The sequence below is a fragment of the Medicago sativa genome, chromosome 4 (genome assembly GCF_051527215.1).
Source record: "Medicago sativa cultivar Bolivia chromosome 4, Bolivia_mono, whole genome shotgun sequence".
NCBI classification, from domain to species: domain Eukaryota; kingdom Viridiplantae; phylum Streptophyta; class Magnoliopsida; order Fabales; family Fabaceae; genus Medicago; species Medicago sativa.
Genome location: NC_140752.1, coordinates 55,255,542 through 55,274,508, shown reverse-complemented (window position 1 = coordinate 55,274,508; position 18,967 = coordinate 55,255,542). Strand labels below are relative to the sequence as shown.

Here is an 18,967-nt window from a genome sequence, read left to right as displayed (position 1 = left end):
TGAGGTGGTGTTTACTTCATAATCGCGAAGCTTGGAAACACCGGTAGGTTTTGCTTGAAAGGGAATTTTGACATTAATCGAACCTTCAACGATAGGTTTGACATCAATCATGGTCCGATTTCAGCTCAACACCATCATCCACCACATTTTCAACCATCACTATATCTATTGAATAAAAAATAAAAAGGAAAAAAATCTATAAATAACTTGCGCAACAAGTTATTGAAAGAAAAATAAATTGGTGCCAAAATTTAAATCATGGGCAGCAACGTGAGTTAACTCACGTTGAGCACTCAACGTGACTTAACTCACGCCTAGTTCATCCTCCCAAAATGACGAACAATGCACAAAAACCAGCAAAATGTAGATAGTTAAGATGATGCATTGCTTGATTCTAGACCTTTGATGAGCGTAGAAACTTTCTCCTGACGATTTCCAATGATTTGAGCTCAACATTTTTTACCAAAAAATCGCACTTTTGGGTGTTTTGGAGGTGAAGAGGGAAAGAAGTGTGTGTTTGAAGTGTGAAGATGTTGGGTTTGTCTTAAAACAGTAATGCATCACAACATGAATTAACTCACGTTGACTTTATACCTACGTGACTTAAGTCACGTTGCTTTGAATGTGAGTTAACTCACGGTAGGTTTACCGAACGTAAGTTAACTCACGTTGGAGTTATTTTAAGTAGTTTCATGTAGAAGTGAGCAAAATCACTTAGGAGAAGAGCAATTTTTAAACACATAAGCTGTCAAAAAAAAAAAAAAAACCGGGCCTAAAGAAACAAAAGTCCAGCACAAACCCCTTACTTGAATGCCAAACCAACTGACCTACCAACTAAGATATCATATATAGCATGAAAGACCTGCTAATAATATCCACTGACTTTTCAATGTACACTCCCGTTTATTAGTCAAATTCATATGGATTTTATTAAATTTATATGGACTAATGTAAATTTAAATCAATAAAACAAAATGTCTTAGAGTGTGATACTGATCCTCCTCATGGCATGTGAAAGTTGGTGGAATGAGTTAATCGATCTCTTCTTTTAGAATCTACCGAGCCTTACTTGTAATAAAGTTGCATTGTGTTTCAGGTAAAACAAACCACCATGTATATTTCTCTTTACTCCATCTCTCATATATGCATTTAATTATCATGTCTGTCGTAACAAATGAAATGTCTAATTTCAACTCAGCCATTATTTTTCTCATGCCATATATATGTGGTCCCAAAAAATTCCATGTGGTGTTAAAACTAAAATATGAATAGTTAGATCTCAGAAAACTTTTCTAAGATTTGGAATGCTACAATTTTTCATATAAAACTATCCAATATAGTAAGGTGTACCAAGTCAACTAAATAACATGAGTAAACAAAGGTCAACCAGATCAGATCTTATTTTTTTAGGAGAATCAAATAACTTTTTTTTTTTTTACAAGAATAAGTTCATAACGTTTCATTAATCAAAATGTGTTCAATAGAATATGTTATGTCATCTATGATTTGAAGACTATAGATTAAAATATGACCACCTTAGCTAAACTATATATGAATAATCTTATTTGCTTTTTTTTCACAAATTCCACGTAAAGATTCTATAATAATTGGAGAAAAAAGTTTACATTGTTTCATGATATCTCCAAATTCCATAACATATTTCTTAGATGAACGAAAGCTATCAACCACCTTCTTAGACTCAAGCTCAAATTCCACCAAATCACATCTTTTTGATCTACTTATCATACAAACATTTGCGTTTATACAAAGGTATTTGTCGCTCAATGCACGAAAATCTCAAAGTGTCATTTATCCAAACTTCTCTTTTCTCTTCAAATATTTGACCCAAATTATTTAACCTAGTTATAAAAAATGGGCAAGACCCCTAAAAAAATGGGCAAGAGTTACACGAGATGGGAAAGAGATGATGTATCCCTTTCTCAACCCGTGTAACTCTTGCTAAGTACATGTTTTTATTTTTAAAGGATGTGTGAGAAATGACATGTGGGACAAACAAAAACCTGTTTTGCCTATAATTTACATGGGAATTGTTTTTTTTTCTTTTCTGAAAGAACATGGGAATTGTTTTACCAATGAGACTCTTTGTCGTCACCCTAAAATTAAATACTGGGTTATAACTGTGATCAATGGTAATGTGTGTTGTATGAACTAAGGACACGATCCTAAAGCTATGGAAGCATTGATGATACTCACAAATATCACTAAAATTAAATATGTCCAAAAAATTAACACCCCTTTTTTATTTGAATGAATTCTAACCGCAAGATTTATACGTACAATGAGATTAGCTAGTCTTCTCTCTCTTTTTTTTTTCATTTAAAAAATAATTAATTTCTGTATACCAACGGATCCAATGTTGCTTCTCAGTACCGAGAACCTTGGTCAGCTACATAACATTCTACTCTATTTTAAAATATAAGCAAAAAATTACTAGCAAAAATTTATTTATTTGACTCAAAATTTATACCAAAGATGTATATTGATCCATTTTTCTTATATTTTAGGATTGAGGGAACATATCAACTTTCTATAAAGTTAATTAACTAAGTATATTGATTGAACTTTTTTTTTAGCTTTGATGATTTGATTTTTTTTGTTACAAGAGAAAAAAGGGAAAACTATGGAGTAATTTGAAGAGTTTAAAAATTTAATTTAATTCATATATACTGTTGATGTAAAATGTTTTCACACTGGCAATAAACTATAACCAACATGTGATGTTGTAAAAAATATATAATAAAGGGCATGTGATCATTAAAATTTGACTTAAACATATGGTTAGATGCGTTGTATATATACCGTGTAGAATTTCTTACACCAACATATGGTAAAATTTGACTTAAACTCTTGAAAATTATGCACTAGCTAGTAATATACACCCTTCGGTCTTTATTCATTCATTAAATGATGTATGTAGTCTTTATTATAGACTATATACATCATTTAATGAATGAATCTAAAAATTAAACTTTTGCTTATATTAGTGACCGGAGGGTGTATATTTTTTGCTTGACCATAAAATCCAATCTCATTGGGTGCTCCAATGTCGGTGCATTAACATGTCTACAGACAATAAAAACATAGACATGTGCGTGAGAATAAAAACAAAAAAGTGAAATTTCATGCAATTTCATTATTTCAAATAAAACTTAAAAAGACAATTATATGTATCTAATAAATTAACCAAAAGTAAAAACTACATCACAATTACTAAGAAAAAAAAAGAGAATGAGAAATTTGTGAACGCAATAAAGAGGCATGGTGGAGAGTGTGCATGAACTAACAACTCTAACAAAGAAAAAAAAAAACTAACATCCTTCTACTCATGATAACTAAACATCAACATGACAACTTTGCAAAAGCTGAAACTTAACGGCCGGAGCAACAACTCCGGCGCCATTATTCCGGTCTCCGGAGGCGGAGAACCTAACATAAGCTGGACAGTTCACAAAAATATGATACCTTCCGGAGATCCAACTTCCAACCCTCCACTTAACCCTTCCGTTAACCTTAATATTAACCAAAACAATTCCATTACTCTGATCCTGCTGAAGATTGCTTAGCGTAAAAGGCGAAACCGGCACGCCAACACCGTAAATAAACGGCGACCAAATGGTAAAATCTTTATGACCTTGGTAAGTATCTGGAATTGAAGTTGGTAGTGAGATCTGTTGGCTCTTATAAGAAGCATAGACGTGGAGTTTTTGATAGTAGATGCCTATTCTTTTGTTTGGGTTGTGAGTTGTGAGTGTGACTTGCATTGTTAGGGTTAGTGTGTTGGGTGTGGGGAAGGGAGAGGAATTTGGTGAAGAGATGTTGAAAGTGTAAATGGTGGCATCTTGGATCATGAAACGTGGTTTTGTGGGTCTAAGGATGATCCATATTAGGAAGATGGTTAGGAGTATTAGGAGAATGAAGGCTCCTACGGCTGCGATTATGCGGCGTAGGTTGCCACGGTCTTCGTCGTCGTGGTGGCCGCATTCTTTGATGGACATGGTGGTTGCTATAATAGCTTGATAACTACAAGTTACAACGATGTGTGTGTTTGTTGGTTGTGTTAAAATCTCTACTCACCAAATTTAGATCTTGTTTCTAGCACAAGGTTTGTTTTTATATATAGTGAGAAAAACATGGAAAAATAAATAAAAGACAAGAAAATGTTTGGTGAACCGATTGTGAATGTGTGTATAAATATCTTGGAGAAATGTTAATGGAAAAACATTTAGTTATCCAACAACGTATTTATATACTATATAAATACAATTTGTTTTTTTATTGGTTTTTTCTTGTATCTTTTTAGTTAAATTAATAGTTATAAATAGAGCACTCTCTGTTCTAAAATATAAGTAAAAAATTGTCAACAAAAATTAATGTATTTGATTCAAAATTTATACCAAATACATCAACTTATATTGATATATTTTCGCTTACATTTTGGAACGAATAGAGTATTTTTATATAGTTGTCAAATAAGTTGCTAAGTTTTAGTTGCGCAAATAACACTACTTTTTATATCTTGAGAGACAAAATAAAATATACAATAATGTCATGGATGTGATATATTGATATGGTATTTGAGATACATTGAGTGCAAAAATATCATTGTTGTATAAGAAAAGATAGTTTATTTTCTAGAAAATTGATGTGCTAGCTTAGTAGAGCTTAACATTGTTTATTTTAATGACTAGTATTAGTTATTAATAATTTTTTCATTCGAGTTTGAATCGAAAATCTCCAACACCTTTAATTTTTAGCTCAAACTAGTTGAACTACACTATTATCTTTAATCGTTATAAAATGACTATTAATTCCACTTTAATTAAAAAAACAGTTTGAATTAATTATATTGTACAATATATAGACTCTTAATTTTCAACTCAGATTATTGGTGAAAATCATATTCAAAATTAATTTGGGTAAGCAAAATAGGTTAATAGTACTCGTGGAACTGGTACCCTACCCTTCGATGTAAGTTGAGTACGGTTCTATATAGGTGAAGACAATGGCGGGCCCTAAAAATAACTATTAGAAAGTATGGGGCAGGAAATGCCAATTATGGCACATGACTGCTGCAGTCCGGCCAAAAAATTCATTGCTGCAATCAACAGATCTCAATAGTTGTTCACCAAAAAACAAATCTCAAGTTTTTTTTTTTGTTGAGAGGAAACAAATCTCAAGTTGAACAAATATAGATTTTATACTTTAATATATCAAATCACATGTAAAACATGAACCATCTAATCTATTGGGTGACCTTAGTAAATAATAATATTGAGTGACACAACTTACAAATCATCTAAGATATATTTGGTGTTGGGAAGAACTAGCATTACATGACTCAATATAAAAATATTACAAAATGTCCCATAAAACTTTAGCAACTTCCCTAAAACTCATCTTTATTAACTCAAATCATTACTAAAATTACTTAAAAATATGCTTGAAATAAATTAAGATTACATGTCGTCACACACTCTTTTGTCTAATATATCAAGAAAATCTGAATAATTCATAGTTTTTTTTTTTTTTTTTTGCTAAATTAAGAGCAAAATGACATCAAAGATAATAGAGGACATCTCAAATAGGTTGGCATACCACTCTAATCCTTTGACATTAGATCATATATATTATTAAAAAAGGGGAGAATACACAAAAACTGGGGGAACATAAAATCTAACCTAATCAATAAATGTGAATCAACCCTAACAGTTAGTACAACCAATAAAAACAACACAATGTATACAACCTTACTCAATTCTTACAAATGAATACCAATAACAACGTGGATGTTTACGAGTAGAAGCTAGGTGTATAATTTGGCGAGTGATACGATCGTCAATACAGAAACGAATTATGTACCAACAACTCCCTACAACGATGACAACAAGCAACAAAAACTCTTTCAAGCCCCAAAAGTATCATGTCATACAAAAATAATGACTACGATATCATAGTAGTTTTAATTCAATCACAAGACTGAGAAAAATATTAAGAAACTAGAGACGATTCCACTGGAACACAGACCTTTGGGAATGACAATAAGTCAGACCACCTACACAATAATAGATCCATAATCAAACAACTTGTTTTATAGAAAGCATCAAGATACAAATCCATTTTGGCCAAGAAATCTAAGTCCATCGTCACGGTGCTAGCAACTAGATCATGTGCTAAACTGGTTCAAGAACACACACCCACCACCCAAACCACATCATCAATCAACGTGAATGAATACAAAACAGCAATAACTGGAACAAAGAATGCTAAAACTAGTAACACATAATATCAAATGTGAAACAACGTGATTAAGCAATGACATGGCCACATGGGGAATCCACCATGGGAGGTCAAAGCACCATTGAACTTTGTGGCATGTCGATGGCAAACTTTGTGGTTCAGATCCCAATAGATTTAGTGTGTGGTGCAGTTGTTGAGTGAACGAACACCGCCAGACAATAAAGGCTACATCCTAATCAAGGGGGTGTTAGAATGATAATGGTTCATATAAGTTCTCTTGGATTTTGATGTTAACAAAGTACTGAAGAACAATTGGTATACTAACATATGTTCAAGTGTGCACGATCTCCTTATTTTGAAGAAGGAACATATGAAGAGCACCAGAAAGGAATTGGGAAGCTTAGAAGACTATGGTGGAAGATCTACAGAAAGGTCAATCAGAAGTCAACGTCCTTAGTAGAAGGAAGTCTCAAAGAAGTTGGGGAGTGATTTGAACATACTCAATGAAGGACATCACACACAGAAGCGGACAAGGCTACTTGGACCTTGTTATACCCTAATTTTGGACCTAAAAATATTTTCTCAAGATGTTTTCTATCTTTGATATGTGTCTTTGGACCTTTGAAAGATTGCCTATTTGTTACTGTTTACTCTGATATTTTACGCTGTTGTATTTGCATATTTCTATTGTCTATGTCTGAAAATCTTTTCAACTGTGTATTTGTTCATGCTTTCTTGCATTTCAAGTCATCCAAAACATCTTTCTTGCATTTCAAGTCATTTGAATTGGTCTCTGATCGATTGCATATTACTCTGCATTTTATTTCAATATTGTTTACAAAATTCATGAAAAAGGGGTATTTTAGTCATTTCCTGCATTTAAACTCATTTTAATCCTTGAAAATTGTGTGAGTCCTTTCAATTGGTTTGAATGAATTTTTGTTTAATTCCATGTTAAAATCCATTTCAAAAATCACATTTGAAGTCTTTGAGTCAGTTTAGCCCCTAGGGGCATTTTAGTCATTTCCTGTGTTAAAATTCCTTTTAATCCCTAAAAAATTGTCTCTGAGTCTTTTAATTTGCTTGTATAAACTCTTGCTTTAATTCCTTGTTAAAAACCGTTTTAAAAATTTGCATTTGAGTCATTTTGAGTCATTTTAGTCCCTAAGGGCATTTTGGTCATTTCACATAAAATTTTGACAGAGAGAGGTTACTTTGAAGTACCTCATTTCAGTAATTGGTTCATTTTAGTCCGTTTTGTTATTTTTAATCGTTTCACTTTACGTTAATTTTCAAATTACTTTTTTAATGCAACTTTAGTTAATTTTGCATTTTAGTCCTCAAGTTGTTAAAATTGCATTTTAGTTCATTTTTGTCCAAGAAGTTAGTTACGCCACATGTCCTACTCCTATTGGTCCAAAAATTCACACATCACCTATATAATGGGTCCCATGGTCAAAGAGTCAACACACTAATCATTTTTCACAAATACACAAAAATCACAAAACTCAAATTTTCTTTACCCTCTTTCTTCTCCAAACCGCCACCTTCATCAACAACAACAACCTCCATAACAAACTTTTTCCACCACCTCTAACCTCCATAACAAACTCTTTCCACCACCTCTAACCACCCTAACTAACTTCTACCACCACAACTTCATCTTTAACCTCTCTCTAACCACCACAATCTTCTTCCTCCATCATCATCATCAACAACATCCACCATTAAAATTCACCACAAAACCTCCATAACCACCACAATCTTCATCTCTAACAAACTTCAACCACCACAATCTTCATCTCTAACAAACTTCATCCACCACAATTAACCTTCAACTCCACAAAAATCACATCCATAAACAGCAACCTTCAATCAATTCCATTAACGACGAACCGGAATCGGACAAAGGAAAGGAATTCAATCGAAGCAAAGAGAGAGGAGAAACAACACCAAATTCGAATACATAAGAAGAATCCGGAGCCATTCAAAGCTTCGTGAAGCATCACGGTATTGTTCTTGATCCAAGCTTTTTATCCCACTTTTTTTTTCTCAAATTGGCGCGGCTGTATGTGTTAGAATTAGGTGGATTGATTGTGTTTTGAATGTTTCCGAGTTCATATTCGAAAAGAGGATAACGATCCGGTTTTAAAAGTGTAAAAAAATTCGAATCGGAGCTCGCCGGAATCCGGAAGTGTCGCCGGAGTTATGAATTTTCCGGCGAAACTTTGAAGATTCCGGCGAGCTCTATGAATTTTCCGGTGACATTCATAAGGTTGAAGATGAACATTTAAGAGAGAGAAGTGAGAGCAAAATTTTTAGAGAGAGGGAGAACAAGAAGAAGTGAGGTTTTCTACAGCAAAATGAATTTATATGCCTCCTTCATAAGCTCATTTTCGTAGGCCCAGTACTCCTCATTCACTTCTGTTTTCATTTCTCAACAGATTTGCTCCCTGCACTCCCCCTGTCTGTGTGTTTGTGATAATTTCTTGCTGTTTACACCCCCTGATCATGTGATTTGTTACTAAGAAATTCCAAAAAAATTTAGAATGTCTTTCTTGCTATTTTGATTGAATCTTGATGTTGTTTGCATGTTGAATCTTGATCAAAATTGTATGAAAAATATTTTGTGCTCTTGTTAATTCAATGTTTTAATTCTTGTTAAAATCTTGTTAACTCTTGAGTGTTTGTGAACTTCTTCTTGTAGTAATTTTGGCACTTGAAACCTATCATTTGTGATGTGGTTTCATGCCAAAATTCACCTCAAGATTATTTGTGACCTTTCCTTACTTGTAACTCACTTTTTGTTAATATTCTTGTGAAATTGTGGTGTGATTTTGAGCTTGGGTGTTGGTACATGATTGTGGCCTTAGACGTATAATTTTGTGGAATAAATTTGCCTCTTGATGTGGTGTATGCTTGCTGTTTTGAATTAGATTTTTGTGGATCCTTTATGTTGTGAATAATATGAAATAAGCTTGAGAAATAAAAGTGCATAAAGAACTTAAAAACCTTATAAATTTTGGCATGGTTAAATTCTTTGATTCTCATGTTTTTTGTCTTGAAACAAGTCATTCAAAACTTCTCCAATATTATGAGAATCTAGGATTTAATCTAGCTTTAGTTTTTGCATTAAATTTCAAGTTCTTTTATCACTTTTTGTCAAGCTTGTTGGTTTACTTTTCTTGCAAGAAATAATAGTTTTACTATGCATTTTGTTGCTAATTTCTATTTCACTCATGCTACTAACCCTTCTTGTTTCATGTCTCATTCCCATAGCATTTCACATCATACTTTCATCTCTTATTTCTTGCACTTTAATTTCTTGCCGTTTAAATTCATGCAAAGATTAGAATGTAAAACCTAGGAACTTTGTAATTTTTTCTTATGCTCTTAAATTCTTGCAAGACCATAGCATGTATCTAGGGCATGATGTAAAGGACAATGGACTCTAATGATGTACACCGACACAAGCACCGACACATGCACACACATCACATAGATATTTTTAGATGTATGTTTAGGATATGTATGCTTAGATGTATGTCTATGAACTTTGAAACTTAGGAAAAACTCTCTTTTCCAAAAAACATGAACAACATCACTCAAGCCATTTTCTAAATAAACCTTGGGATAAAATCCCATTGTATTTTCCCTTTATTTTCTTAAATACAATTTTAATGAATCTTAATAATACTTAGACTTTCTTTTGCAATTGACTAATTCCACCTCACTTTTTCCTAAAATCTCATGCCCTTGAGGCCTCTCTCTTATTCTTCAAAATTCCAATTTTCAAACTTAAAATCAAACCACAAAAACAAAAACATTTTTGGAAGAGAACTACGGTGGATTTGATCCCTTAAAAGGGTACGTAGGCAAGGAAACAATATTCCTTCAATTCAAATAAAATAAAAATTCAAACACTTTCTTCTCCCTCCAATTCTTCACTTAGAAAACTCTTAGGTTTAAATAAACACTTTCAAAATAGCATTTAAAAATAAAGCGCGCGCGTTGAGATTAAAGACGGTTCCTATATGATAATATAGTCATTATGGGTGCCTAACACCTTCCCGTAGCGAAAACAACTCCCGGACCTCGATTCTCAAGGGTTTTGCTTATTTTTTCCCTTCCCAAGAAAAAATGAGATATCAAAGGTTAAAAATGTTCAAACGTAATCAAAGTTTGACACCCGAAAACCAAGATAAAACAGCTGGCGACTTCACTGGGGATATTCGAGAGTTACGCCTAGTCTTTATTTCCACGCTTGCTCTTTCGTTTTTACTTGCTTCTTTTTTGCTTTCCTATGTGAATAAATGTTTAATTTCTTGCAAACGTGTGGGGTGAGAATATCAAAAGTCCTACACCCGGGCTGAGTGAACTTAGGATTAAGGAGGGATATAATCGACAATTCATTCCGAGGGTTGCCTCGTGTATTGGATTATGCGATCAATCCCACATAGCTGAGGCATTTTGGGGGTGATGTTGTCGGCGCGTGTTGTCGCGTTTAGGCACTTTACTTCTAATTGTTCTATGACGTTATGCACCGTAGATAACCAAACCCATCCATGGCCATTTTCTAGGATGTAGTGCGGAGGCTAAACCGAGTGTTGTCTCGAATTTTAGTCGTCATGCGATACTACACTCAAGTTAGACCTTCTTACGGATAATCATGGAGCGAGTGTTTGTCTCGTGACACCATGATATACGTCGGAGAGGTTGCAACTTGGGAACTTTTTAGAACTCGGTTACTATTATCCAAAGCCCTAGTTTCACCGGACACCGTGTCCACCCATGACTCCTTGACCTTGAATCTCAACCCACCATGTTTCTCCGTACTTGAACATAATCATGCATACATGCATACATGCATACACACAAACTTTTTCCATGAAGGTTGAAGGTTGTAGGAATGGGAAGGACTAAGTCATACAAGTTCATGAAGGTTGATTTGGCTAGTTTGAGGGATTTGGCACTCAAGATCAAGGATCCGATTGGTTTCCAACACCGTTATGGGAACTTACTTACCATTCTCCGGACTAATGTGGATGAGAAGCATGTGCACACTCTAGTGCAATTCTATGATCGGGAGTATCGGTGTTTCACCTTTCCTGACTTTCAGTTGATGCCTACCCTAGAGGCTTATTCTTCCTTGACCGGCTTACCCATAGCCAAAGAGACACCTTTTGCGGGACTTGAGAATGCTCCTACCCCATTGACTATTGCTAAGGATCTCCATCTCAAGACCACCGATGTCTCCAAGAATCTTGTCACTAAGGCTCACATCCGAGGGTTCACTTCAAAGTATCTACTTGAGAAAGCCAATCTCGAAACTACTTGTCAGGACACTCTCGAGGCTATTCTTGCACTACTCATCTATGGGCTTATTCTCTTTCCACACCTTGATGACTTCATGGATATGAATGCTATTGTGATCTTCTGCTCCAAGAATCCGGTTCCTACTTTACTAGCTGACACATACCATGCTATTCATGATCGATCCGGCAAGGGTCGTGGATATATTCTCTGATGTGTATCTCTCCTCTATAGGTGGTTTATTTCGCACCTTCCAAAGTCTTTCCATGATAATCTAGGGAATTGGACTATTTCACAGCAGATCATGGCTCTCACTCCTAATGACGTGGTTTGGCTCACTCCTGCCGCTAGAGTCAAAGAGATTATCTTCGGTGGTGGGAAGTTTCTTAATGTACCTCTTCTTGGTACCCGGGGTGGAATCAACTACAATCCGGAACTCTTTTTCTATTCCTAATAATGTTTACAAAAGCTCTAATTTGTCTAAAACACTTCGATAATACAAAAAGAATCTTTTGCATATGCATCTGTACATATCATGCATCATTCTGCATTCATAGTTTCTCGTTCGTGTCTCACATGTTTCTCTTTCCTACAAGAGGGTCGTCTCTGCCGCCTAAAGTCAAGCTACAACTGTAAAACGCTCGAGCTAAACAGGAAATCAGAATGAGTCCATTTGAACAAGAAATCCAGGAGCTTCGCGAAGAAGTAACAACACTCCGTGGGGAGGTGAAGAGGTTAAGCGCCTTGGTGACAATATTGGTAGCCGCACAGGGTCAGCCGACACTATCATCACCGGCCAACTTTCAAGCTCAAACGCCTGATGTTACTGTTCCGATTCTGACGAAGGTTGCCAATACTCCCGTGCTCTATGGTCTTGATGAAGTACCTCTTCCCCATGTCTCTGAGGTTCCAACGCCTACGCACCTGATCAGAAGAGGTGGTCCCACTGATGGTCCTGGAGGGAAAGAACAAAGAGCAGGTATGGTGAACTTCAATGTTGCCGCTGTTATACCTATTATCAAGTCTGCCCGAAACCTGGGTCACCAATCTACTGCAACTGTGATACCTGTCTTCCATGCTGCTCAGAAACATGTTGCTACTGTTACATCTGTAATCAAAGTTGCTCAAAGTCCTAGTTATCAGACCCAGTTTCAACTTTACCAGCATCAAGGACAACAGAATCTCCAACAATCTCAACAGCCTCGACGGCAACGTCAGGATCCCCAACCTAAGCAAATCTTTCCTCCTATACCGATGCAATATGCTACACTGCTCCCATTTCTTATTGCTAAAGGGCATTGTCAGACTAGGCAGGGCAAGCCTCCACCCAATCCTATGCATCCCGAATTCCGTACTGATCTCAGGTGTGTTTTTCACCAAGGTGCTAGGGGCCATGATGTTGAGGGATGCTATGCTCTGAGGTATATTGTGAAGAAGCTGATAGACAAGGGAGAGTTAACTTTTGAAAATAATACTTCTAATGTCCGAGACAATTCCCTTTCAAATCATGCACCTGTTGTTGGCAAGACACGACCATTACTACACCTTGCACCAAGGGGCACGAAGCCTTGAGCTCGAGCATTGTTTTTTCTATGAAAATGGAAGTCCAGAAATTGATTGAGGATAACATCTTTCTGTCCATATGTGGAAGTCAATTTGGAACCAGGGGCATGGCGCTTACTGCTGATACATGGGATATTCAGCCGCAACTGAGATGTTTTGTTGATGTTTTCTACTGGTTGTTTGTTTGATAATTGTGTTTGTTTGCTGTTTTTCAAAAATAAAAAAAAACCTTTCGTCTCGCCCGAAGACGAAAGTGAACTTATTTAGGGCACTTTGCTTCATGTGTTTGCATCACTAATAAAAAGTCGTTTCTATCGCGGCTTTGTTTTTTTTTTTTAACTTTGTGCTTTCTTTGGAAAGAATGGTAATACCAAAAAACCGTAAAATTTTTTACTTCACTTTGATCATTTCTGAATACCTGCATAATCATAATTTCTATTCAAAATCAAAGCATGCATTGATAAACCCGTTGAACACTGTAACACTGTGCTCTCTCTCGACTTTGAGTTCCTATGTTCGAAGCTGAAGGAGTTGGAGATGAGAAGTTTTCCAATAAGATCTCTCGTCCACTAGAACATTCTAGTCATCTGAGCTGCAAATATGAGCATCAAGAAGATTGTCCCGCAGGGACATTTGCTTACAAAAAAAAACTGATTCAGGGAGCTACCACTAGTCTGGCATGGATATCGTACTTCAATACACATCAACAAGGGCAAAGGGATGCCTAGTTCCAAATGATAATGACAGGTTTGCATGTCTATGAACCCCAATGCAGTCAATGAATGCTTTGTCAAAAAAAAAGAGAAAGAAAAATAAAAAAAAATTCAAAAAGCTCGACAAGTCACACACCTAAAATGTGGCTTGGGCAAAAAAGAGCATCTCGATGGACTAAAGCAGTCCATGCAAAAGTTAGAGACACAAAAAGTGTATCCTGATAGATCGAAGACCCGCAAGGGCGATCTATGCAAAAATTAAGGATTTATGACAAAGCAACTGCATCGGGTCCGACAAGATTCACCTGGGGCAATCCTTTTATCTCTGGTATATGGAATGGAATCAGTACTCCCGGTGGAAGTCATGATCATGTCAGTGAAATTTCTCATGGTAATCGAGTTTGTCTGTGCTTAAATGATGCTCAAACAAATGTGATCTGCTGGATTTGAATGTTAATGCTTTGTGCCATGGTCAACTATATCAAGAGGAGGATGGATCAAACTTTCGACAAGAAAGTCCATCCCGGTGCTTTTCAAGAAAGAGATCTCATGTTATGAATTTTCCGGCGAAACTTTGAAGATTCCGGCGAGCTCTATGAATTTTCCGGTGACATTCATAAGGTTGAAGATGAACATTTAAGAGAGAGAAGTGAGAGCAAAATTTTTAGAGAGAGAGAGAGAACAAGAAGAAGTGAGGTTTTCTACAGCAAAATGAATTTATATGCCTCCTTCATAAGCCCATTTTCGTAGGCCCAGTACTCCTCATTCACTTCTGTTTTCATTTCTCTACATATTTGCTCCCTGCACCCCCCCTGTCTGTGTGTTTGTGATAATTTCTTGCTGTTTACACCCCCTGATCATGTGATTTGTTACTAAAAAATTCCAAAAAAATTGTGAATGTCTTTCTTGCTATTTTTATTGAATCTTGATGTTGTTTGCATGTTGAATCTTGATCAAAATTGTATGAAAAATATTTTGTGCTCTTGTTAATTCAATGTTTTAATTCTTGTTAAAATCTTGTTAAGAACTCTTGAGTGTTTGTGAACTTCTTCTTGTAGTAATTTTGGCACTTGAAACCTATCATTTGTGATGTGGTTTCATGCGAAAATTCACCTCAAGATTATTTGTGACCTTTCCTTACTTGTTACTCACTTTTTGTTAATATTCTTGTGAAATTGTGGTGTGATTTTGAGCTTGGGTGTTGGTACATGATTGTGGCCTTAGACGTATAATTTTGTGGAATAAATTTGCCTCTTAATGTGGTGTATGCTTGCTGTTTTGAATTAGATTTTTGTGGATCCTTTATGTTGTGAATAATATGAAATAAGCTTGAGAAATAAAATTGCATAAAGAACTTAAAAACCTTATAAATTTTGGCATGGTTAAATTCTTTGATTCTCATGTTTTTTGTCTTGAACCAAGTCATTCAAAACTTCTCCAATATTATGAGAATCTAGGCTTTAATCTAGCTTTAGTTTTTGCATTAAATTTCAAGTTCTTTTATCACTTTTTGTCAAGCTTGTTGGTTTACTTTTCTTGCAAGAAATAATAGTTTTACTATGCATTTTGTTGCTAATTTCTATTTCACTCATGCTACTAACCCTTCTTGTTTCATGTCTCATTCCCATAGCATTTCACATCATACTTTCATCTCTTATTTCTTGCACTTTAATTTCTTGCCGTTTAAAACCTAGGAACTTTGTAATTTTTTCTTATGCTCTTAAATTCTTGCAAGACCATAGCATGTATCTAGGGCATGATGTAAAGGACAATGGACTCTAATGATGTACACCGACACAAGCACCGACACATGCACACACATCACATAGATATTTTTAGATGTATGTTTAGGATATGTATGCTTAGATGTATGTCTATGAACTTTGAAACTTAGGAAAAACTCTCTTTTCCAAAAAACATGAACAACATCACTCAAGTCATTTTCTAAATAAACCTTGGGATAAAATCCCATTGTATTTTCCCTTTATTTTCTTAAATACAATTTTAATGAATCTTAATAATACTTAGACTTTCTTTTGCAATTGACTAATTCCACCTCACTTTTTCCTAAAATCTCATGCCCTTGAGGCCTCTCTCTTATTCTTCAAAATTTCAATTTTCAAACTTAAAATCAACCCACAAAAACAAAAACATTTTTGGAAGAGAACTACGGTGGATTTGATCCCTTAAAAGGGTACGTAGGCAAGGAAACAATATTCCTTCAATTCAAATAAAATAAAAATTCAAACACTTTCTTCTCCCTCCAATTCTTCACTTAGAAAACTCTTAGGTTTAAATAAACACTTTCAAAATAGCATTTAAAAATAAAGCGCGCGCGTTGAAAGTAAAGACGGTTCCTATAGGATACTATAGTCGTTATGGGTGCCTAACACCTTCCCGTAGCGAAAACAACTTCCGGACCTCGATTCTCAAGGGTTTTGCTTATTTTTTCCCTTCCCAAGAAAAAATGAGATATCAAAGGTTAAAAATGTTCAAACGTAATCAAAGTTTGACACCCGAAAACCAAGATAAAACAGCTGGCAACTTCACTGGGGATATTCGAGAGCTACGCCTAGTCTTTATTTCCATGCTTCCGCTTTCGTTTTTACTTGCTTCTTTTTTGCTTTCCTATGTGAATAAATGTTTAATTTCTTGCAAACGTGTGGGGTGAGAATATCAAAAGTCCTACACCCGGGCTGAGTGAACTTAGGATTTAGGAGGGATATAATCGACAATTCATTCTGAGGGTTGCCTCGTGTATTGGATTATGCGATCAATCCCACATAGCTGAGGCATTTTGGGGGTGATGTTGTCGGCGCGTGTTGTCGCGTTTAGGCACTTTACTTCTAATTGTTCTATGACGCTATGCACCGTAGATAACCAAACCCATCCATGGTCATTTTCTAGGATGTAGTGCGGAGGCTAAACCGAGTGTTGTCTCGAATTTTAGTCGTCACGCGATACTACACTCAAGTTAGACCTTCTTACGGATAATCATGGAGCAAGTGTTTGTCTCGTGACACCATGATATACGTCGGAGAGGTTGCAACTTGGGAACTTTTTAGAACCCGGTTACTATTATCCAAAGCCCTAGTTTCACCGGACACCGTGTCCACCCATGACTCCTTGACCTTGAATCTCAACCCACCATGTTTCTCCGTACTTGAACATAATCATGCATACATGCATACATGCATACACACATAAACTTTTTCCATGAAGGTTGAAGGTTGTAGGAATGGGAAGGACTAAGTCATACAAGTTCATGAAGGTTGATTTGGCTAGTTTGAGGGATTTGGCACTCAAGATCAAGGATCCGATTGGTTTCCAACACCGTTATGGGAACTTACTTACCATTCTCCGGACTAATGTGGATGAGAAGCATGTGCACACTCTAGTGCAATTCTATGATCGGGAGTATCGGTGTTTCACCTTTCCTGACTTTCAGTTGATGCCTACCCTAGAGGCTTATTCTTCCTTGACCGGCTTACCCATAGCCAAAGAGACACCTTTTGCGGGACTTGAGAATGCTCCTACCCCATTGACTATTGCTAAGGATCTCCATCTCAAGACCACCGATGTCTCCAAGAATCTTGTCACTAAGGCTCACATCCGAGGGTTCACTTCAAAGTATCTACTTGAGAAAGCCAATCTCGAAACTACTTGTCAGGACACTCTCGAGGCTATTCTTGCACTACTCATCTATGGGCTTATTCTCTTTCCACACCTTGATGACTTCATGGATATGAATGCTATTGTGATCTTCTGCTCGAAGAATCCGGTTCCTACTTTACTAGCTGACACATATCATGCTATTCATGATCAATCCGGCAAGGGTCGTGGATATATTCTCTGCTGTGTATCTCTCCTCTATAGGTGGTTTATTTCGCACCTTCCAAAGTCTTTCCATGATAATCTAGGGAATTGGACTATTTCACAGCAGATCATGGCTCTCACTCTTAATGACGTGGTTTGGCTCACTCCTGCCACTAGAGTCAAAGAGATTATCTTCGGTGGTGGGAAGTTTCTTAATGTACCTCTTCTTGGTACCCGGGGTGGAATCAACTACAATCCGGAACTCTTTTTCTATTCCTAATAATGTTTACAAAAGCTCTAATTTGTCTAAAACACTTCGATAATACAAAAAGAATCTTTTGCATATGCATCTGTACATATCATGCATCATTCTGCATTCATAGTTTCTCGTTCGTGTCTCACATGTTTCTCTTTCCTACAAGAGGGTCGTCTCTGCCGCCTAAATTCAAGCTACAACTGTAAAACGCTCGAGCTAAACAGGAAATCAGAATGAGTCCATTTGAACAAGAAATCCAGGAGCTTCGTGAAGAAGTAACAACACTCCGTGGGGAGGTGGAGAGGTTAAGCGCCTTGGTGACAATATTGGTAGCCGCACAGGGTCAGCCGACACTATCATCACCGGCCAACTTTCAAGCTCAAACGCCTGATGTTACTGTTCCGATTCTGACGAAGGTTGCCAATACTCCCGTGCTCTATGGTCTTGATGAAGTACCTCTTCCCCATGTCTCTGAGGTTCCAACGCCTACGCACCTGATCAGAAGAGGTGGTCCCACTGATGGTCCTGGAGGGAAAGAACAAAGAGCAAGTATGGTGAACTTCAATGCTGCCACTGTTATACCTATTATCAAGGCTGCCCGAAACCTGGGTCATCAATCTACTGCAACTGTGATACCTGTCTTCCATGCTGCTCAGAAACATGTTGCTACTGTTACACCTGTAATCAAAGTTGCTCAAAGTCCTAGTTATCAGACCCAGTTTCAACTTTACCAGCATCAAGGATAACAGAATCTCCAACAATCTCAACAGCCTCGACGGCAACGTCAGGATCCCCAACCTAAGCAAATCTTTCCTCCTATACCGATGCAATATGCTACACTGCTCCCATTTCTTATTGCTAAAGGGCATTGTCAGACTAGGCAGGGCAAGCCTCCACCCAATCCTATGCATCCCGAATTCCGTACTGATCTCAGGTGTGTTTTTCACCAAGGTGCTAGGGGCCATGATGTTGAGGGATGCTATGCTCTGAGGTATATTGTGAAGAAGCTGATAGACAAGGGAGAGTTAACTTTTGAAAATAATACTTC

General features: G+C 36.4%; 1 pseudogene across 1 annotated transcript; it reads right to left on the bottom strand.

Moving 5' to 3' along the window:
* Positions 1-3,139: 3,139 nt before the first annotated feature.
* LOC146929954 (NDR1/HIN1-like protein 1 pseudogene) lies at positions 3,140-4,196 on the bottom strand (annotated as a pseudogene). Its single transcript, XR_015006234.1, has one exon. The product of XR_015006234.1 is annotated as an NDR1/HIN1-like protein 1 pseudogene (transcript).
* Between the last annotated feature and the right edge of the window lie 14,771 nt (positions 4,197-18,967).